Source organism: Narcine bancroftii, chromosome 10 (assembly GCF_036971445.1).
Source record: "Narcine bancroftii isolate sNarBan1 chromosome 10, sNarBan1.hap1, whole genome shotgun sequence".
Lineage (NCBI taxonomy): Eukaryota > Metazoa > Chordata > Chondrichthyes > Torpediniformes > Narcinidae > Narcine > Narcine bancroftii.
The window spans coordinates 15,504,103-15,526,065 of record NC_091478.1 but is presented as its reverse complement, the minus strand read 5'-3'; the positions used below and the strand labels follow the sequence as shown (position 1 = coordinate 15,526,065).

The following is a 21,963-nucleotide window of genomic DNA, read 5'->3' as shown; positions in this document are numbered from 1 at the left end:
GGAACAATCAAGGACATTGAAAATCGCACATTCCCCACCACATTCTCCAAATCCTACCACTCGTTGACATACATGAGGCAATTTACAATGGTCAGTTAGCCTACCAACCACGTCTTTGGAAAATGAGGAAAAAAAACACCTAGAGAAAGTTCATGCAGCCACAGAGGATGTCTGTGATCCACACAAGCAACACTGGAGGTCAAGATTAAACCGAGGCTGCTGGAGATGTGGGATGACAACTCTCTACCTGTGCCAATGACTTTCTCATCTTGTACTGGCCCTCAACCTCCTGGAGATCTGGAAGGAGATACTTGGATTTCACCTGGAAAGACAGCATGAATTAAATTGACTGCTTGAACCAAAAGCTGGAGACCAAACAAGTTTTAAGTTGGCTGAGTTTATTGCCCTTGAAAGGAAATGAGAATATTTTGTGTACAAATGTAATAGGCAGCTCCTATCATTGCAAAAGTGAATGCAGCATGGAGCTATTTTAAATGAATACCTAATGTTTCATCCATACACAGGAACCAGCCCCCTCCACTTCCCACAGCCCATCCCATTACCTCATCAGGTAATCTTTTTGCTGCTCAAACCTTTGGGATTTTTTTGATGGTCAGGCATGCCAGATGTATTCCAAATCACACCGACACCCAATGTTATTTTGGTGAAGGGACTCTCCCAGAACACATGCTTTGAGGAGTCGGAGATCTCAGCTATCAACACCCTAGTATTTAGGTCAGATCAATATTTGTTCTTTATAGCTCTCAGTTCATTTTATCAGCTTGCTTTTAGGATTATTTTGCATTTGCTGTGGTGAAATCATTTAATCATAATTTGATGATAAGTTTAGTTCACTATGGCATAGTAATATTTGCTTGGAGTTTTAATATCAATGAAATTCCTTCTTAAAAAGCTACTGAATTTCCTACTTCAGTATACAGTAAACTAATACTGTAGTGCATTAATTCATCACTTCCTAACATAAGAGATACAGGTATTAAAATAAATTTAGAGCCATTTATTATCTCTGCTCTGCAGATAATTGCTTCTTGTTTTCCAGTATGTTGATTCATTGTCTGCCATCCAATAAGAACATTAGCAGGAAGCAGAGAACCGTCATTATTTGGCTATAATTATGGTCTCTAATCATTGGTTCATGAATCACTATGAAAGAGAATTTTGGAGAGGGAAGAAACAATGCTTCTTGGAAACGAAATTTGATCACAAATCAGTGTTTTATTTGCCTTGTGAAATTTCTTGGTAATTAAACTAGTATTCAACTAGTCCTTTTCCTCGGCACTCCTAAAAAATAGGGTTAATTTAAACTGTTTAGAGTGGCATGAGTCTATAATTGTGGTGCAAGTTCAACTTTTCATTGCTAAGTACAAAACTAATTCATGGCAGTGTTTAGGCCAATGTGAATTGGATTTAAACATTGCCAGAGCACTAGAAGTCCAAAAATTACATCCAAAAGAAAGAATGGGATGTGGTATTGATTGTGAGATTGCTGTCAGAGTTTCCCCCCCCCAAATACATTCACTGGAAACAGAGTGAAATGCAAATCTGATCCAGTCAAATTGATAGTAGGAATCCGGAATCTGCAGTAAGGAAATACCAGAGTTATTAAATGTTACTTCACATCTGTCTTCACTCAGGAAAAGGAGGGGAATGTTGCCTTTGTAACAAATCAAATTTCCAATAACAGCAGAGGAAAAGGTAGTTAGGCAAGTAGCAAAGGATATGGAATGCAATTCCACTATTCTTGGTACACTGATGAAATCTATTCTAAATTGCAAGATAGAGAGCATCGGATCCAAGCATCATGAAGCCATGAATTATAAAGAAACTGAAAATTGCCCCTGAGATTTCCTTAACAGATAGATACAATTTAATTAAATTTCCTCTCGCACCATTTTCTTTCTTGTTTTTAAAGGTCACACCTCATCCTCTTCACCTTTGGGAGCTTTATTATTGCATTTTCAACACATTTATTTATTTTAGGACATGAAACAGTATAGCACAGGAAAAGGTCCTTCTGCTTGTATCTTCACTGATTATGATGCCCAAATTAAACTAAAACTCTGCTGTTTGCACATGATTCAGAAGCCTCCCATGCTACTATTGCATCCTCTTTCACCATTACCCCCAGCAGCCCATTCCAGCACTTAAACTACATCAAACACCTACCTATCTCCTGTAAAACTCTATCCTCCTCAAATTGAATGCATGTCCTCAAGTGCGTGACATTGTTACTCTGAGAGAAAAACTTTCACTGTATACCTTATGTGTGCCTCTCATAATTATAAAATTCTATCTAATCTCCTTTTGCCTCTGATGTTCTAGAGAAAGCATCCCAAATTGTCCAGTCTCTCTTCAAACCTCAAAGCATCCAATCCAGGCAACATTCTGGTAAATCTCTTTGACACTCTTTTCAAAGCCTCCACAGCCTTCTTGCAATGCAGTGACCAGAATTGCACACAATACCCCAATTGCAGCCAAAGATTTATTTAGCTGCAACATAACCTCCGTACTCTATACGCAAAGCCTTCACCAATGAAGGCAAGTATATCATGTGCGTTCTTACCATCCTATCTTCTTGTGCGGCCACCTTCAGGGAGCTATGGACCTAGACACCCTGATTTCACTCGGAGTTGATGTTTTTCGGAGTTTTCCCATTATATTTGACCTTCTAAGGTGCAACACCTCACATTTTTCCTGATTAAACTCCATCTGATGTTTATCTCCACATCTAACTGATCTATATGTTGTTGTATTCTTTGATAGCCCTCTTCACTGTCCACAACTCCACCAATCTTTCTGTCATCTGTACATTTGCCAATCCACCCACTTACTTTTTCATCCAAGTCACTTATCTATTTCACAAACAACAAGAGTGCCAACATTGATCCCTACCAAACACCACTGGTTACTAACCTCCATTCGGAACAATACCCTTTCATCGCTACCTTGTCTTAAAGCCAATTGCAAATCACATGCATCTTTACCCCCTGGATCATCCTACCACGAGGAGTCTCTGAAAAATGCTGTACTAAATCCAATGCAGAAAACATCTATTGCCCAAATTCCTGATGAAGGGCTCAGGCCCAAAACATTGTCTCCCTTTTAGTTCCCATGGACACTACATGACCTGCTGAGTTTCTCCAGCATGTTTGTGTATTTTGCTGCCCTACATCATCTTTGTCATCCCTTGCTGACTCTCCATAATCTGACCATGCCTTTCCTAATGTGCATCAATCCTACCCCTAAGAATCCTCTCCAATAGCCTCCCTGCCACTGATGTGAGGTTCTCTGGTTTATAATTTCCTGGATTAGCCTTATTTCCTCTGTTGAACAAAGGAACAGCATTGCTACTCTACAATTCTCTGGGACTGTAGCTGTTGCTAGTGAGGAATCAAAGATCTTAATGAGGGCCCTAGCCATCACTCTTATCTTTTTCCTGATATCAAAATGCCCGATTGGATTCTTCACATTATCTTCCATTTTCTTCTCCTTGGTGATTGCAGATGCAATATCCTCATTTAGTATCTCCCCCATTTCAAGCATAAATTCCCTCCTTTGATTTTTACTATCATTTCCTTAGTATTCTTGTATTTAAAGTAAATATAATTTGCTTTGGGATTACCCATGTATTTTAATCTTATTTGCCATTGACATTTCATGCCTCCTTTTGAGCTTCTTAATGTCCTGCTTGAGCTAGTTCCTGGAATCTCTATACCCCTCAAAGGGCCTGTCTGATATTTAGCTTCCTAAACCTTATGAAGGTTTCTTTTTAATAAAAATCCACAACTTCTCTTATCATCCAAGGTCTCTTACCTTGCTTCCCTTATCCTCCCTCCTCACTAAAGCATGCTGGTTCTGGACTCTAATTAGATGGTCTTTAAACAACTTTCAGCTGTCGGTTGTGGAATTGCCTGATACCAGCTGCTTACAATCAGCTCCTCCAGTTCCAACTTAATGATGTTATTATTTGCCCTCCCTCATTGAGGTGTTTTCCTGCAAGGTCCAGGCATATCCTTACACATAGGTATCTTAAAATTTAAGGAAATGTGATCACTTTTCCCAAATGGCTCTCCCACTAAACCTCTGATTACCTGACCATGCTCATTGCCCTTTGTATGGCCCTTTCCCTGGTTGAGTATCAACATACTGCTTCAAGAAACTCCACTGAATGTTTTTGACAAATTATGCCATGTCTCAATCTCTGGTACCAACAAGCCCCAGTCAATATTGGGGAAATTAATATCTCCAACTACGACAACCCTGTTCTTTTTCCATCTTTAAATCTTTTACATCTGAAACAATGGAATATTTTTTTGCACTTTTAAACCATTACATCAGCCAACCTACATACTTCTAAACTATTCTTTTGTGGTGGACTAAGCCACTCTGCAAGCAAACCAGGTTACGGAGCTGAGGACCGGCAGGGGACAGATGTACCAGGCATGGTTCCACCCCTCAGAGCTGAAGTCATAAAGGTCCTTGAAATTGCAAGCATCATCAGGTTCCAAGGGATTTAAGCGCACACTAGAGTTCTATTAAAGTCAGTTGGTTGAGCTCACTCACTGCTATCAGTGTGTTTTTTTCGCTGCACCTCCTCATGTCTACACTTTTATATTTTACTCACTTCAGTATTCTGCTTTTTTTTAATGTATCTCATTATCTAAAGATTAACAGTCTTTTTCACACTTTTATTTCTGGGCTGGATGACCTCATTGGAACCAAACTTTCCAGCTTGCATAAGATACGAGTTTTACCGCCACTCACAGACTTAAATAAATAATTTAGGGCAACACTAACTTCAGAACTGGTAACTGCCATGTTGTTGGGGATGCTGTCCTTTTGAAAAGTATCTCGATCCAAAAGATCCCTCAATCTTTTGAAGAAATAAAAGGATTTGTTATCCTGATCTATCATATCCCAAAACCAGATTAACTAGTGATTTATATGTTCTCCTGTTCGTGGGCCCTTGCTGTGCACAAATTATCCATCTAATATAGTATCTATATTTTAAAAACCAATTCATCAGCTGCAAAATATTTTAAAACTTTTTTGGTATATTTTTCTAGAGAATTCCACTTTGAATGGGGCAACAAACACTCCTGAACAAAATACATTTGAAAATATCATACTTTTATGTGCTTTCAAAATACCTCTTCACTTGGAATGACGTGATTGTTTTAGATTGGTACATTACCAAGATTTTTATTGTTGCTTGAGAAGGTTGTGCAGAAGTTAGAGTCACCTTCTGGCATTTGGTGAAATAATTCCACTTCAGCAAAGTCTTCACTAACAAAATAATGAAGAAAGAATTTCTTTCCACATCATCACTGGTGAACAATCCATAAGATTAAAAAATATATACAGAATCAGGCCACTGGGTCCTTTAGGCTAATGCTGTTGTTTTCATCTTACTAGGGCAGTTGGGATTTTGCAATGTGTTTGTGTAATTAAAGATGCCTATTTCTTAATTAAATATATATTAATTATATATATTAATTAAATATATATTACTCTGTGAGGACAAAAGGCAAAGGAGGAAAAACCCAACACCCAACCCCAACCCACCAATTTTCCCCTGCAACCGCTGCAACCGTGTCTGCCTGTCCCGCATCGGACTTGTCGGCCTCAAACGAGCCTGCAGCTGACGTGGACATTTACCCCCTCCATAAATCTTCGTCCGCGAAACCAAGCCAAAGAAAGAATATATTACTCTGGTAGATCTCTTGGCCCCTTAGCACAGAATACCTCCCTCCTGTCATGTATATACCGATGATCCCTTTAAGTGAATCTGGGAGCTCTCTCCATTGCCCTTCAGTGTCTTTCTCCTCCAGGGCATTTTCTAAATCTTTCTGCACATGCTTTTTGTTGAAATGTCCACAGTATATTTTAGGAACATAATACTAATGTTTTTCCTTCTGAATTTTTTATTAATTTTTTTAGCTTTTATATCATCTCACTTCATGTAAGTTAGTTTTTAAAGTGACCCACACACTTCAGGCTGCTGATTAAAAGTATTGATAAGGCAAGAACATATTCTGTACCGTGTCATTAACATATAAACTTTCTTCCAATTCCTTCACAAGTATTGATCCATTATCATCTTCTTGCTTAAATTTAGACTTGCCCTACTTGCCCATGAGCCCGTACTGCCAATTACACTCAATTCACCAACAACCCCCATATGTTTTGAAGGGTGGGAAGAAACCCACACAGACATGTGGAGAATGTATGAACTCCTGACAGTGAGGGATCAGAACCTGGGTCACTGGTGCTATTACTGCATTGCACTAACCACTATGCGAAACTTGCCACCCTACTAATCACTAAATATTCAGGTTGGAATCCTGCTTTAGATGGATACTTCAAAACATGAACAATTCTAAATTCCTGCTTTAAACAACCAGTCCATAAATAGTAAGGATGAAATCGATGCAATTCGACCAGGAGATAGGCCGACTATGCACTGCAACCACAAAATTACCACCCCCAACATCCCATAATAAAGAAAGAAAATGCAAGAAAGAAACACTCATCAGGTCAGGCAGCATCTGTGGAAAGAAGACTAGAAAGAAGAAGAAGACTAGAAGAAAAAAGAAGACTTCAAGTTGGGACACTTCACCAATGTGATGTTCACCATTTCTCTTTCTGCTGATTATCCCTGACCTACTGAATATTTCCAGCTTTTTCTGTTGTTATTTGAGATGTACAATCTTCTTCAGCATGATGCTGAACCAAGCCATGAAAGACCTCAACAATGAAGACGCTGTTTACATCCGGTACCGCACGGATGGCAGTCTCTTCAATCTGAGGCGCCTGCAAGCTCACACCAAGACACAAGAGAAACTTGTCCGTGAACTACTCTTTGCAGATGACGCCGCTTTAGTTGCCCATTCAGAGCCAGCTCTTCAGCGCTTGACGTCCTGTTTTGTGGAAACTGCCAAAATGTTTGGCCTGGAAGTCAGCCTGAAGAAAACGGAGGTCCTCCATCAGCCAGCTCCCCACCATGACTACCAGCCCCCCCACATCTCCATCGGGCACACAAAACACAAAACAGTCAACCAGTTTACCTATCTCGGCTGCACCATTTCATCAGATGCAAGGATCGACAACGAGATAGACAACAGACTCGCCAAGGCAAATAGCGCCTTTGGAAGACTACACAAAAGAGTATGGAAAAACAATCAACTGAAAAACCTCACAAAGATAAGCGTATACAGAGCCGTTGTCATACCCCCACTCCTGTTCGGCTCCAAATCAAGGGTCCTCTACGTCACCTACGGCTCCTAGACCGCTTCCACCAGCGTTGTCTCCGCTCCATCCTCAACATTCATTGGAGCGACTTCATCCCTAACATCGAAGTACTCGAGATGGCAGAGGCCGACAGCATCGAGTCCACGCTGCTGAAGATCCAGCTGCGCTTGGTGGGTCACGTTTCCAGAATGGAGGACCATCGCCTTCCCAAGATCGTGTTATATGGCGAGCTCTCCACTGGCCACCGTGACAGAGGTGCACCAAAGAAGAGGTACAAGGACTGCCTAAAGAAATCTCTTGGTGCTTGCCACATTGACCACCGCCAGTGGGCTGATCTCGCCTCAAACCGTGCATCTTGGTGCCTCACAGTTCGGCGGGCAGCAACCTCCTTTTAAGAAGACCGCAGAGCCCACCTCACTGACAAAAGACAAAGGAGGAAAAACCCAACCCCAACCCACCAATTTTCCCTTGCAACCGCTGCAACCGTGTCTGCCTGTCCCGCATCGGACTTGTCAGCCACAATCGAGCCTGCAGCTGACGTGGACATTTACCCCCTCCATAAATCTTCGTCCGCGAAACCAAGCCAAAGAGAAAGAGACAGCAGTTTTTTTTATTTCCAGAGGCATCATCCTGTACCCTGTGCCTCCAATCTACAGCTTTGATCTCACACCAAACAGGAATGCTCAACTTTTGTTTTGGAACTTCCTACGGGACAGGCGATGGAGCACCATGTATCTCCTTCTACAACCCACACTTGCTACAGATGAAGTCGTGGCCAAGCCATCTAGATAATTGAAAACAAATGATGTAGTGTTGTTACTGGCTAGCCTGTTGTCATTATGGATATTGGAGCCATGCCATACAGGTCACCAAATGACCAGCCACCATACACCATGTTTTATTGTTGAGGAGCTACATGAAGTAGAGTGTAGAATGCCTATTATGTTCATGGTCAGCAAACAATAATTTGTAAAGTAACTGCACAAGAGAAACTTGTGCTGTAGGGATAACACTTCTGAGGGTTACCAAGGCCTATACATTTTATCATCAGGAAACAAATTTTTTCATTGTGCACAACCTGTACTGAAAATAATGCTAAGAACCAATCAAATTCCCTGTAAAAAAAAAATTGTGTCATTAGCCAATAAGATATTAGAATAGAAAAAGTAAACTAAAATGACTAGGCTCATCTAATTGTAGCTTCAGACCAATTATATGTTCGTATCCAAGAATGATGTCAGTCCAAAAAGGCATTATCTCCATAATATATGTTCCAGCACACAATAGATGCCTTAGAGGAGAAAGAGAGATGGAGAGAGCTCTCAAATTCACTGAAAGAGATCATCACATGTGCAAAGGGGTCCAGAGATATACCAGGGTTAGGTGTCTTCTGCTGCCTCCATTAACTATGCAAGCCTTCATACATTTGAGCAAAGAAGAAACAACTTTAATGCCTTGAAAAAGAGTATCAGGCTAAGATACACACCAGTGTAAACAGTTACAGTTACTTCAATAAATGGATCTGGGATTCATTCATTAATATTTTATGACCAATGCAGATAGTCCTGCCCAGTACAATGTGAGGGGTTATCATGTATCATCTGGGCTATCTGGATTACCAATGAACTATGTTGATATTAAAGATTAAAGGTATGTCACCGAAGACTCTTGAAAACTTCTGCAAGTGTACCGCCGAGAGCATTCACGATCTAGTACAGTGGCACCAATGATCAGGACGAGAGAAAAACTTCAAAGGGTTTTTTTTTAACTTGGCCTGCAACATTACAGGCACTAGTCATTTCAATTTGAAAGGATGTGGGGCCTATTCATGGAACACTATCGTGATTGGAAGAAATTTGGATGCTCTGGCAATTCTCTGTCTAGTTTCTGAATATCTTATTTGATCCATATCTTTATATTCTTTTCTACAAAGTAATCTTGATTAGAGGACAGGGTAGATTAGATTTAGTTTTTTTTTCTGTTTATTCCTTTTTTTAGATTATTGGTTATACACGGGTTCAATTATGGTTGTCCTAGATCATCTCATCAGGTTGGTCTCTCCTCATATTTGGATGAAGGGTCAAGCCCGAAACGTTGGTTCTGTATCTTTACTTTTGCTGCATAAAGAACCCTGTGTTTGATCTGCTGAATTTCTCCAGCATTAAGTGTTTTTACATGGTCTCTATCCAGAATTATTTTTTGAGAAATAATCTTAAATAAACAAATGTGGATAGGTATTTTGAATTACATTTATATTAATTTGTGATATGTTTATGATATGACTTGCTATTTGTTATATTAGTAGACTTTGTATGTAGGATGATATGTTAAACTCAATAAAAATATTTTAAAATGATTGTTTACTTAGAATGTCTGCCTATGGCTGATAACATGACCCCTTCCAGATAGATTCTGCATATATATATATATATATTAACATTGAACAATACAAGTAAATAGTTAGTAAAAACACATTTACTTTCCCTATAGAGATGAATTAAGTGCCTAGTCCATCATCTGGCCTGCAGGGCCAGAGAGTTGGAATCCTGAACAAAATGCAGACTCTGCTATTTGATTCTACAAAAAGAGTCCAGCCATTGAACAGTGACAATGGGTCTGCATAAGTCCAAGATATATTTCCAATGGGTGAATGCTGTTGATTCCCTTCAGAACTAAATGCTTGCTTTTAAAGATTAGCCTGATTTTGTATCGGGGTAGAGGACAAATTCTGACTACTTCATTTGGCTACTTTGATCCTCAGTAAGGATAGGCACATTTTAAAGTGTGAATGCTGGCTTTGGTCTGTAGGGGTTGGGAATATTGTTGATGAAGTCACTTGATGTTGCAAACCTTTCAAAAAATTTATCTCAGTAAACCCTCCAAACATCCACAGAACTATAGCAATCTCAGCCCTTCTGTACACTTCTGAGACATGAACTGTTTGCAACAGGTGCCTCAAAATATTGGCAAGATTCCACCAAAACTATCTCTCCAAAATCCTGCAAATTAATTGGGATGATAAGGTAGCCAAGGTCAGTGCCCTCTGCAGCTCAGCATCCTAGCATCAAGATCCTAATTCAATTTGGGAGACTCTTAACAGGCAGGCCACATTCTTTCCATGCCTGATATTAAACTCCCACCAAAATAGTTACCGTACTCTGAGCTCTTGTCAAAGTGAGAGCTTCCCTCAAGGACAGATTTTGCAGTCTTCTTGAAAAATTTCACCATCTCACAGACATAGGGGAAAATGGTGTATCATGAAAGAGGAAATATCCTGAGTGTTATTGAGAAGCTCAAATCCCGTTGTTGGGAGTGCACAGAAACCCAACATAAACTACAGAAGGAGTACACTGCTTTGCAAACAACTGTCTTCAGCACCTGTAGTTGAGTCTGTGGATCCCCCACTCCAATCCTCGAGCCATAGTGGAAATGTCATCCTCAAGTTCAGGGGACTGCCCAAGACTAAAAATTATCAATAAAACATTTAGTATAGGGAAACAGCTGTAATTTTCCACATTTGATTTGCTAAGAATGAGCCAACTGAAGCACTTATTTCATTTGACAATTTAAAATGTAGAACTGACAGATTCTCTCTGAGCATCTTTAGCAGTTTGCTGTCAAAGTAGACAGGACACAGCTGTTGTGTGTGAACATGAGCTGAAGGCTTCCACTAACACAATAGGACAGCAAATGGTGTTCATTTGCAAGTTTGGCATATTCATTTCCTTACATTATGGAATAGATGAATTTTAACAAGTATCTTTCAGTTGTAATGAATAACAATGTTAAAATAAGATTATCATGGTTCAGGCTTCTAAAATATTAGGAACAATCCTAATCCCTCTTGATCAATTTAATTGCTTCACAGAAGAAAACTGAATATGAACAAATAAATGCTCATAAATAGACATTCTCACTACATTCCCCAAGGAATGTGCTGTAAATGATAGTAAGAATTCCAGGATCATTAATATATTGTGTTATATCTTACAGCAATAATTTTGATTTATAAACATGTTTTTTTTAGCTATTTGTCAAAAACATACCTTGAAGATAAATCTTGGACAATATTTATGCTATCCTACTAAAATCAATCCATGGTCTTTAATGAATGACTTTCCCAGTAACTTCACTAAGCTTTGGAATTTGTCATATGATGAACACCTACTCTAAACCAACATTACCATTTTACTAACACTACTGCAATTTCAAAGTAACCTGGACTTCTGGATGTATCAAGCTGTTCATAGCTAATAAAATATATTACTAAAGTGTAATCACTACAAACATGTAAAAAATATAACAAAATAATGTATGTTACAATGTCCTCAAAACAACAATTAGATAAGCAACTAGATCACCAGTTTTTGGTGTTGCTTGAACATTGTTGGTTATGACACTACAATAACTCACGATAGAATCTTCAAATTCTACCTTTTACATCTATTGAAAGAGAAAATCTGCCGAAATGTTATCTCTCATGTGAAAGATGGCACTTGCAAATACTGCAACACTCCCTAAACCCTGCAGAGAAATATCAGCCCAAATAATATGCTTAAACCTCTAGAGTGAGACTTGCATTAGCAAACTGCTGATTCGAGGCAATTATGATTACATCAGCCAAGGCTGAAACATAGCAATGAATTACTCTTCACTTCATGATCAGAATTAAAAAGCCTCACTACTCAACTATTTTAATGTATTGATTAAATCTGAGATCAAAACAGCAACAAACATCCATGGGCCACATAATTTGCATATTGTTGATCATTTGCATAGGTTAACAATTTATTGCAGATAAGTGACATGTATTTGCAGTGCAAATTTACTTGTGAATTGGATAATACAAGCCATGCTAATCTCAATTCTGCAAACTCAAACCCTACTTCTCCACCAAACATTAGTATTGCATGCATTCAACAGCGGGGTTAGAGTTCAGCAGGAGGGTTAAGGTCCAGCAGGAAAACTCAAAAGATATTTTGATTGACTAATGCTTTAGTAGAATGATGACATTTTCTATATTTCTTTTTGTTAGTCTCCATGATCTGGTGAGCCAGGGGGTGAAGGAGTTTGTCTTGCCTCAAGGCTTCTGATTTTGCCATCCTTCTGAGATATTCATAGGCATTTCCCTTCAAATACAGCATAGCATTTCTATTATATGTACTGGTTCTTATTATATTGCCAATCGTCCCTGGAATATTATGCATCACCCAGAGAAGGAGAATAGCTAAAATAAGTACCTCTCATTTATTCCACTCTCTCTCTAATTGTCATACGCATACATCATAAATGAATCACACTGGGACAAATTAGCAAAAAGGTGACATAATGGGTCAGATTGCTAGAGGAGGAGAATTTTGGCAAGAGACCATATCCTCGGTGAGGAACAGTGTGTGTGTGACATTTGTGCTTCAATCAGGAAGCTCACACAAAAAATCCCCATTGCCTTCAGCTACAATTCCAAACTCAGAGCAAGATGAGACTGGTTAGGCAGTTATTGTCAAATTGATCTGAGCTCATTTTTTTTTACATATTGAGCTCCTTCCAGCCTCCAGTTGGAGATACTGCCAACCAATCACAGTTTATAATGCACTGTTGCATAAGTAAAGTCATGGCCTTTTTCATTGTTTTTATTGCAAGTGACTCCACTCATTGTAACCCTGACATTTATTGAAATCAGATGAGATTCCTCACTGTTCAGCTGATGGGATCATACAACAGTCATGATACCTTCATTCTGCAGCAGGGTATTTAATCCATAAATTAGAACTAAACAGTAGTTCGTGGATGACAAAGACTACTCATTGCTCATATCGTTTTGAAATTATTTGCACAAACCAAATGCACATAGGACAAAATACATATTCTGTAAACCGTGCCTCACAAAAGAGCTGCTACCCCCTCCACCATCTGACTCCTCGATCACAAACCCCATCAGGGACTTATTTAAGGACTCTTACTTTTGCACTTTATTATTTTTTTTTCTCTGTATTGTTTACATTTTTGTATTTGTTTGCATGTGTATATTGAGTTTGGTTTTTTTTGCATGACCCCAATAAGTAGTAATTCTGCCTGAGCCACAGGAAAAAGAATCTCAGAATTGTATGTGATGTCATTATTGTATATGACAATAAATTTGAAATCTTAACAAATAATCTGCCTTCGCAGAAACTCAATGAAAGTAATAGGTTTATATTTTGCTACCGATATAAATGTAATGAAGTCGAATAAATCATGAAAAGTGACTGACCATTCGTCTTTGAAAATCATAATGTTAAAATGACAATTAATAAAATGAGGCTATAACATATATTGACCTTTGCTGGCGCCAGATATCACCCAATAATTGACAAATATGTGGTCCCCAGTTATTCATGCACTACTTAATCAGGTAGTCCAGAGCTTAGTTTTAATCTTGCACCATTTATGCTTCTTCTTTTCTCATTTAACACAATGTCCCAACACAGATGAGGGGAGCACCTTAAGAAATCCAGTGCTATATGCACATGCTGTTATAATATGTGTGAGAGAGCAACGATCAGCCAGATTCATGGCAGTCAATGCCAAGCCATTCCTCTGATACTTTCCCCATCAACATTTTCACCTCCATCCACTAGCGAACAATTTTTGATGGATCTGTTCCTGAAAATTCTCCCACTGTCCATGTTGCTATTCCTGCCTATTTCTGGGAAGATTGTTTGCCACAATTTGATTTGATTGGCTGCACTTCATTCTCTTCAATGCTTCATTCTGAACTGTCTGCTCTTCCTGTAAAGATTTCCTGTCCTCACATGCATTTGCAATAGTCCACAGTGATAATTCCTTTTAATACATGCAGAAATTCCCCTAGATTATAAATTGGATACAGAAGTTGCATTAATTGTAAAAGTTTGACCAAAATGTTATCTTTTAATCTGAATCGCGAGGAAAAGGAGGTCCTTTTTTCCATAGCAGGTCAGCATATTCAGGTAAAGCCTTCCATCGCACGTGTGCCTGAAGGTTAGGTATAAATTTGTCAATTCATATTTTGAAAATGCCACACTCCATCTGTGCCAATTTATGGGTTGAATAAAGCATAAGAATATTCCATTCCTTTTTTGTGATCTTTCGGCTTTGCCATCACACAGAGTTAGAGCTCATGGTTGCATTAGCACAGTGCAAGAGCTTAGCCTGTCTTTTGGTCTGAAGCAAATTGTTTACCTTCAGAAGTTTTTGCTGGCAAAATTCCTGATGAATTCCAGTTGCATCTGCATTGTAAATATATTTTGGTGCAAACCTTTTTCAATGACTGCTATGAGTTTCCCATGGAAGCTATGAGCAGTTTATTTCTCTGTTTGTAAACTCTTCCCTCAAGTTGCGTGGAAACATTGTTTTTAAACGATTAAGACAAAGTATTAAAATTTCTCTCTCTGCCCAGACCATCAAACAGAAATGTTGAACGCTTTTACACAAAGAAATCCATTCGCCTCTGTGGATTAAAAGTTCCTGCATTGCTTCTCAAGTACATCAAGTATGATTTCAAAGGCCAAGCTCACGCATTGCCATTTCCATGTTGAATTGCTGATATATTAAACATAATTATCTTTGAAATAGTACTGCTTTCTTAGATTGTGACCAGCAAATCTTTGGCTATTTGAGTTTCTTCTAATTATCCTTATTTTAATCTTTCTGCACCCTGACTATAGTCGATGTACACTTACTGTTTTTCCTGGAGATTCTCTTAGAGATTCCTGGTAAGTACTTTTAGAGTAACTTTGGAATTGGCCGTTTTAAGACTGGAAGCTTGGGCATTTTGGATCTGAAAGTGCAGACTCTTCGTAAAGACAAATGCAAGTTTTCCAAAACTCCATAGTTAACTTGCAAGCCAGTCAACCAACTCCCAACTAATTGGAAGTATTCTATAATTACATAAAGAATGACAAGGACCCTTATCAAATCACTACACCCCATCATCTACCTATCACCAAAAAGAACTCATAACTAAAGGTCATTGGCTTGTGACGAGCCTAGAGGACCCCAAAACCAGCAGCAATAGAAATTCACCAAGACAAATGGTTACTTAAACAAAAGTTACTTTTGATTTTCTTTAAACACAAAAACATGATCAAACTTATTACTATTAACTTAACCTAACTTAATCCCTTTCTAATTCTAAGCACACATGTCCATAATGTGTGCATAAGTTCAGAAAAGTTATTTGATTCACAGTCCAATCTCACTTTTCATTCCTCTAAGTTCACTGATATCAGGCAATTCTTAAAATGTACACAGAATTTAACATTTATGAATTTTCACCAGGCTTTGGTGCTTGAAAGGTAAATGGTTACCACTCAGGAAGGTTCTTGTCAGTTTTCAGAGAGAGATTTGTTGCTCATTGGACACACACAAACTGATTCCTTCCGATCAGCCACGACAGTGTCCTGCCAAAGAAACTTGCTCCATTGGGGTTTTCAAGATGATAACCTCCTTCTTCAGGTACCACAGAGTTCCTTTTCTGTTTCCCTTATCTCAGGCAAAACATTATACAGCCAGCCATCTCCTCTTGCATGGACCACAAGGGATTTGAACGGGCTGAACTAAGAACTCACAACCCATCTTCAAAATGGGGTGTCAAAACCAGCTTCTGAAAGCCACTGCAGAAAACCAACAGTCTCTCTTTCTCTCTGTGTCACACTCAGAGAAAAAAAACCTGTTTGACTCTCTCTGCTTGCAAAACCACATGACCTTCCTAAAACAGCAAACTACCTTCAGACAGTTTGCGGCACCGGACCCAATCTTCTGAGTCCATTCATCTGATGCTTTTCAAAACAATAATCCACTATTCCACAGCACGTCCAATTAACACCTACTTGTGCAGTCCTTCAGCAAAGCAGTTTCCATTGTCTTTACAAAGGCACTGGGAGCCTGAACTGTCTGGCTTAAGCAGTGCTCTGGCATTTTAAATGAGATCTGTGTAGTGTTTGTAACTTTTTGTGACCTAACTAAAAAAACCCCACAATTTATCTGCTTTGAAACACATCTATATACAATATAAAATATAACATTATCTGTCATAGCCTCATTAAACAATATTACCAGTTGTTAGCCATAGTCTCACATGCCCTACAACATGCACATTCTGCCAGCTTTTAACTCTATAGACAGACACATCATCAACTAGTCTGGATGATATTAATCTGCATACTTTACTCGTGAGCACGACAAGGTAGAATACAATTGAAATTAGCAGGAAATAATTGGAAGGAGGAAGGTATGCTTCAGCCCCCATGGAGGAAATTGTATTCGCCTTTATTGGAAAGACTATTGCTCAGTCTGTGAATTGCAGTGGGCTGAGTCCATTGAAAATAATCCCTCTAGACCCACAACCTCTTTTGATTTACAACCTCCAGATGGTGTAAGAACGTCCCTTGAATCCCTCCTTCCCTTGCTGGAACCTGACCCTTTTGATTTATTTCTTTTAGGTATCAAGTATTTCAGCCTGGCTGGGCAATGTAAGTGAAAAGAATATCATGCTTTTGAGTTTTTTTCTACCAGAGGAATAATAGTTTATATGCGGCACCAGTCTCCCACTGGATTCTAGCAAAATAAATCTATATATCAATAATTTGTGTTTTTTTTCCTGTGACGATCAGATGCCACTCACATACACCCCCAAAAATAAACTCAAAGCAAAAAATGCCACAAATTAGCAAAGTTTACAAAGAAAGCTGTGCTTCTGTTTTGTATTTAAATTGAATATCTTGGCATCGATTTATTGAAATGTTAGTTTCTCATTTAATGAAAAAAAACAAATTCTACTGATGAGGCATTGAAATACTGTTTTGTCCGGGTAGATATGGATCAAAATACAAATGAGTAAGATATAAGAGTGAAATTATTGGACATTTTCACAGAATTGGCTTTTGCTAAAGCCATCCTCAGGCATTATTGGATCTATAATTTGGTTCATCCTCCCTGCATGTTCATATCCACTCTGGAGTTACAAATGGATGAGACAAGACTAATGTCACCCAAGTTTAATGATCATCTCTGGAACTTCCATCCTCTCGCTTACAAACTAAAGGAAATGTAAACAGCACTGTATGCTTGGAGAACGGTGTGGTGGGGGGGGATTGACATGCTGAAGCTGAAAGTCCTAATTTGCAGCTCCAAGGACCTGCAGTTTTATGAATTACTGATGTAGGTTCTGAGTGAAAAGGTCAACCTAGCAAAATCCTGCCCTGCTGATCCGGTGGTGTTGCCTCAGCTGTTCTATTTGTAATTATTCTCTCAAAGCCAGGGGGAGATCAGGTGTTATTATCTCTGGCAGAATTCCACAGGTCAAACAAATTCTGGAAATGGTCCAAATTTGGCCAAAGGGTTGGACTCACCTCACAGGGTCATTTTTAGGAGGAAGGTCATAAGACAAGTTTGTAATGTAAAATGTAAAAAAAAAGGCTTTAAACTGTTCGCTTTGACATCTATTCTGAAGGTGTGGGGTTTATGTTTTATTGCCTTGTATATTTCATAAGGTTTTCTTTTCATCAGTGGAAATCCCTTTTCCTCGTGAAACACAGAAAAATACCTTGAATAAATCAATTTATTCCTGCATTTTCACATCAGATTGCTCATTCTCCTACCTCCTCAATTAACGACTATTAGCAGCGGCATGAATTATTCTGGTATTTAAATAACAAGGTTTATTAAGCATGATTTACTGAGAGCATGAAGGGGTCAGAAAATTGCAGCCTCAGATATACTACATCTGAAATTGCCAACTTATTAGCATACCTCTCTGGGACATCACCGTCATTTAATATGATCTCTGTGCAGCAGGGGAACAATATTTTGGATATCCTGTGGTATTGCTTAAAGGAAATGGATCACATAGTCACACTTACCCTGTCCATCATATCTGTGCTGCTGGTTATCTCCACTTCTAGCGAGAGACTCGAGTCTCAGAACGGATGCTCAGCAGCTGTGGCAGGATTCGCATGCCATCACATCCTACAAGGCAAAATGAGGTGCTCTCACAAACTTTGAAACATCCCTTCCTGTTGCATTCAGTGCCTTCTGTGTGCAATTTAAAATGGAAAATAATGATGCGCCCTCAGAATTTATTGTCATGGACAAGTCACGTAATTTGATGTTTTGTGGCAGCGTCATATAGTGCAAACATTTATATCATAAACCATCTTACAACAATAAATATTAAACAAAAAGTGCATGAAAAGTAAGGCAGTGTCTTTAGTTCACTGATTTTTCAGAAATCTGATGGCCGCGGGGAAGTAGCTGTCCTTGTGCCACTGAATGCTCGTCTTTAGGCTCCTGTCCCTTTTTCCCAGTGGTAGCAGAGTGAAGAGGGCATGCCCTGGGTGGTGGGAATCTTTGAGGATAGAGGCTGCCCTTTTGAGACACTGCCTCATTTAGATGTCCTCGATGGAGTGAAGTCTGGTGCCTGTGATGATGCAGGCCGAGTTAACAACCCTCTGAAGTTTTTTTCTTGTCCCGAGCATTGGCACCTCCATACCAGACAGGGATGCAACCAGCCAGAATGCTCTCCATAGTTCACCTGTAGAAATTTTTGAGAGTCTTTGGTGAAATACCAAAAATGAAAAGATCCTGGAGGAGGATGAATCCTTAGAAAGGATCTTGTCCAGACAGTGTACCTGGTTGGCCCTGATACCTTGTGTGGACCAACAGGACAGAGTTTTTGCTGATATTTTCAATCTCTCGCTGCTACAGTTTGATGTCCCCACGTGCTTCAAAAGGACATGCATTATTTTAAATAACATTTTTGAAATTTTTTAATTTTGGCATACTGCACTATAAAAGTCCCTTTTGGGCCATGAGCCCATGCCGTCCAATTACAGCCAACTGACCTACAACTCTGATATGTTTTGAACAGTGGGAGGAAACCGGAAGACCCAGAAGAAACCCATGCAGACACAAGGAGAACGTACAAACTCCTTGCATTATGCCAGTACTCAAATAGAGTAAGAAGACCAGCCTCTAAACCTATGTGTGGGTGGCACTTTGCATCTATCATGATGAAGTGCTTTGAGAGGTAGGTTATGAAGCAGATCAATTCCTGTCTCAGGAAGGACTTGGATCCACTTCAGTTCACCTATCATCACGACAGATCAATAGTGGATAACTTCTCTCTGGCCCTCTATTCTGAATTGGAACATCTGGACCAGAAGAATGCCTTTGTCACACTGTTGTTCATTTACTACAAATCAACATTCAACACAATCATACCAATAAAACTGATAACCTGATTAGCAACATCACCTCCTCCTCATTGACCATCAACATAGGGGCAGCTCAAGATTGTGTGCTTAGTCTCCTGCTCCATTCCTTCTACCCTTAGGATTGTGTAGCTACCTTCTGCTCCAATACCATCTATAGTTTCACAGATGACACCATCAATTTTGCATGTCGTCGAATACACGTTTAATCTTCCACAGATGAACTGTGGAGACTATACTGACTGGTTGTGCCGTGGTCTTGTTTGGCAACTCAAGTGTCCAGGAATGCAGAAAGTGGCAAACTTGACAAGTCCATCATGGGCACTGATCCCCATACATTGAAGACATTTTTATGGGGCGCTGTCTCAAGAAGGCTGTCAACATCATAAAGGACCCATATCATCCTGGCCACAGACTTTTCTCACTGCTACTTCAGGTGGAAAATTCAACAATCTGAAGTCTAGCATCTCTTTATTCAGCTGCTAACAGGTTCTTAAACTTCCCCCCACTACCCTAACCCAAACCGTAAACTGGCCTGGGATTACCAAAAGATCTGTTTACTCTATTGAAACATCACTTTCTTTCACTAACTGAAACTGTGAATATTTATCTATCCATCTATCCTTTTATATTTATTTTCTCCTTTTCTGTTGTTCATTTGCGATAATGTAATGTATACTATTGTAGTTTGCGTTTCTTATGTACTTGTCTGGTTGCAGCAAAAATTTCAGTACATCTGTACACTGTACTGGCATATATAACAATTTGATTGCTCCATCTTCTGTTTTCTAGTATGAGGCATGTGGCAGGTGGAATGGGAGAATATTACTGCTTCCACGTTCTATAGTGGATGTAGAATTCACATAATTTAAGGGATTTGACTATAGTCTTGGGGCAAAGATTCAAAGACAGGGACAGCAGGGTATTTAATGCCATAGCACCACACATTGTCTATTTTTTCCCAAATGCACCAATTATAGTTTTTACTCATTCTACCATCTTCCATCTACCTTCATTTTATGATACACACTGCCTTGCTCTTTATTGCTTTTCAAACACTCTAATCATCTAATATCCTTTTTTATCCCTAGTTCTGAATTATATTTCCTCTTCATTCTCCTGCGTCTGAACTTATCTTTAGTCCTCTTTATTGATTACCATGGCTGCCTTCAATTCCTTTTCCTCTTTATTCAACTCAACCCCACACCATGATAGATTTAAACCAGTGAACCCCAAGATTTGCATTGAAAATCTTCAAAAGGAGTAATAAACTTTGGGCAAATAAAAACCAAATTGTTTGTTCTGCAACTTTGTGTTTGCTAACTGGAGATGATGAAGGATATGATCAGAGACAGCACAGGGGTCCAAGTGGGCAGGAAGATCGAGAACACAGTAAACCATGTTAAAAAAAATTAAAACCCAAAATGCTTCAAACTACAGTACAAGCAATGAGATAACATGAAATGAATGGGGTTGCACTATATACTTCAGCCATGGTTGGCAATAAAGCTGAAGGATTGGATGCAAAGTGCATCGAACCTTTCAGCTCAGCACACTTGTGTTTCATAGTCCAGCAACAAATCAAGATTCCTGTTATTGTCTTGTCAAAAAATATTATAGACATGAAATTTCCTTTTCCCTGCTGTCAGGCAAATGGAGAGTGATCCATTAGCATTGCCTGACGCTCCAACAGTAAGAGCAAGAGAAGCAGGAAAGAGTCCCTTCAGAGATCAGGCTTGCCAGCATTGAACTTCCACCTTGTCTCTCCTTTCTATGTTGCAATGGGCAGGGATGAGCTATGTACTGCACTTAGCTGCTGCTTCTCTGCATTCCATTTCCTTCAACTCTTGTTCTCTTACCCCCTCTCCCGACCTTGATCCCACAATTTCCCTCTAACACAACAAATCAGCGAACCGCAGACAACGTACAAAATAGAAGAGGGCCTTTTGGCCCACATGACCATACTAGCATTGGATGAGACTTTTTAAAAATCAGCGCAGTTGAATCTTGCTGGCTCTGAACCACAAGCACTAATATTAACAGGATGACAGCCCTGTCCTTATGAAGCATCAGAAGGAAACACAGTAAACAATCAGGTCTGGAACCTTGGGTTATACCTTCTGCTTTGGAATTTGAGGCAGCCAGCTGCCCCCCTGTGATAGTACAGATCTATCACCAATGTACATAGTGTATATAGTTACTGTATCTAGACTGTGCTTACAGCGATTGGCTGAGAGCTAAGCCACGCCTACCGTCTGGGCCTTAAAGGGTTGTGTCCCTAGCCAGGTCGGATCATTCCGGACTGGTCGGCCACCTGTGAAGAGCTCCTGTCTTTTGCTAATAAAAGCCTTGGTTTGGATCAACAAGTCTTTGGTTCTTTCGACAAGCTCTACACCCCCCCCCACCCCCCTCACCCCCATCCTTTCATTCCACTGGAATAAAGATTCAGTTCTGTAATCAT

The 21,963-nt window shown here is 39.4% G+C and overlaps 1 long non-coding RNA gene across 3 annotated transcripts in view; it reads right to left on the bottom strand.

The window, feature by feature from the left end:
• LOC138744212 (uncharacterized) overlaps positions 1-21,963 on the bottom strand; it is a 50,709-nt gene that overhangs the window by 7,065 nt on the left and 21,681 nt on the right. Inside the window, exons 1-3 of one of the 3 annotated variants that reach the window (XR_011345366.1) lie at positions 21,755-21,830; positions 18,153-18,258; positions 248-322 (exon numbers count right to left, since the gene is read on the bottom strand). This is a non-coding gene — a long non-coding RNA (uncharacterized lncRNA). Of the gene's footprint in view, positions 1-247; positions 323-18,152; positions 18,259-21,754; positions 21,831-21,963 lie in introns of those variants that run through there. The other 2 variants (XR_011345365.1, XR_011345367.1) reach the window with 2 other exon arrangements.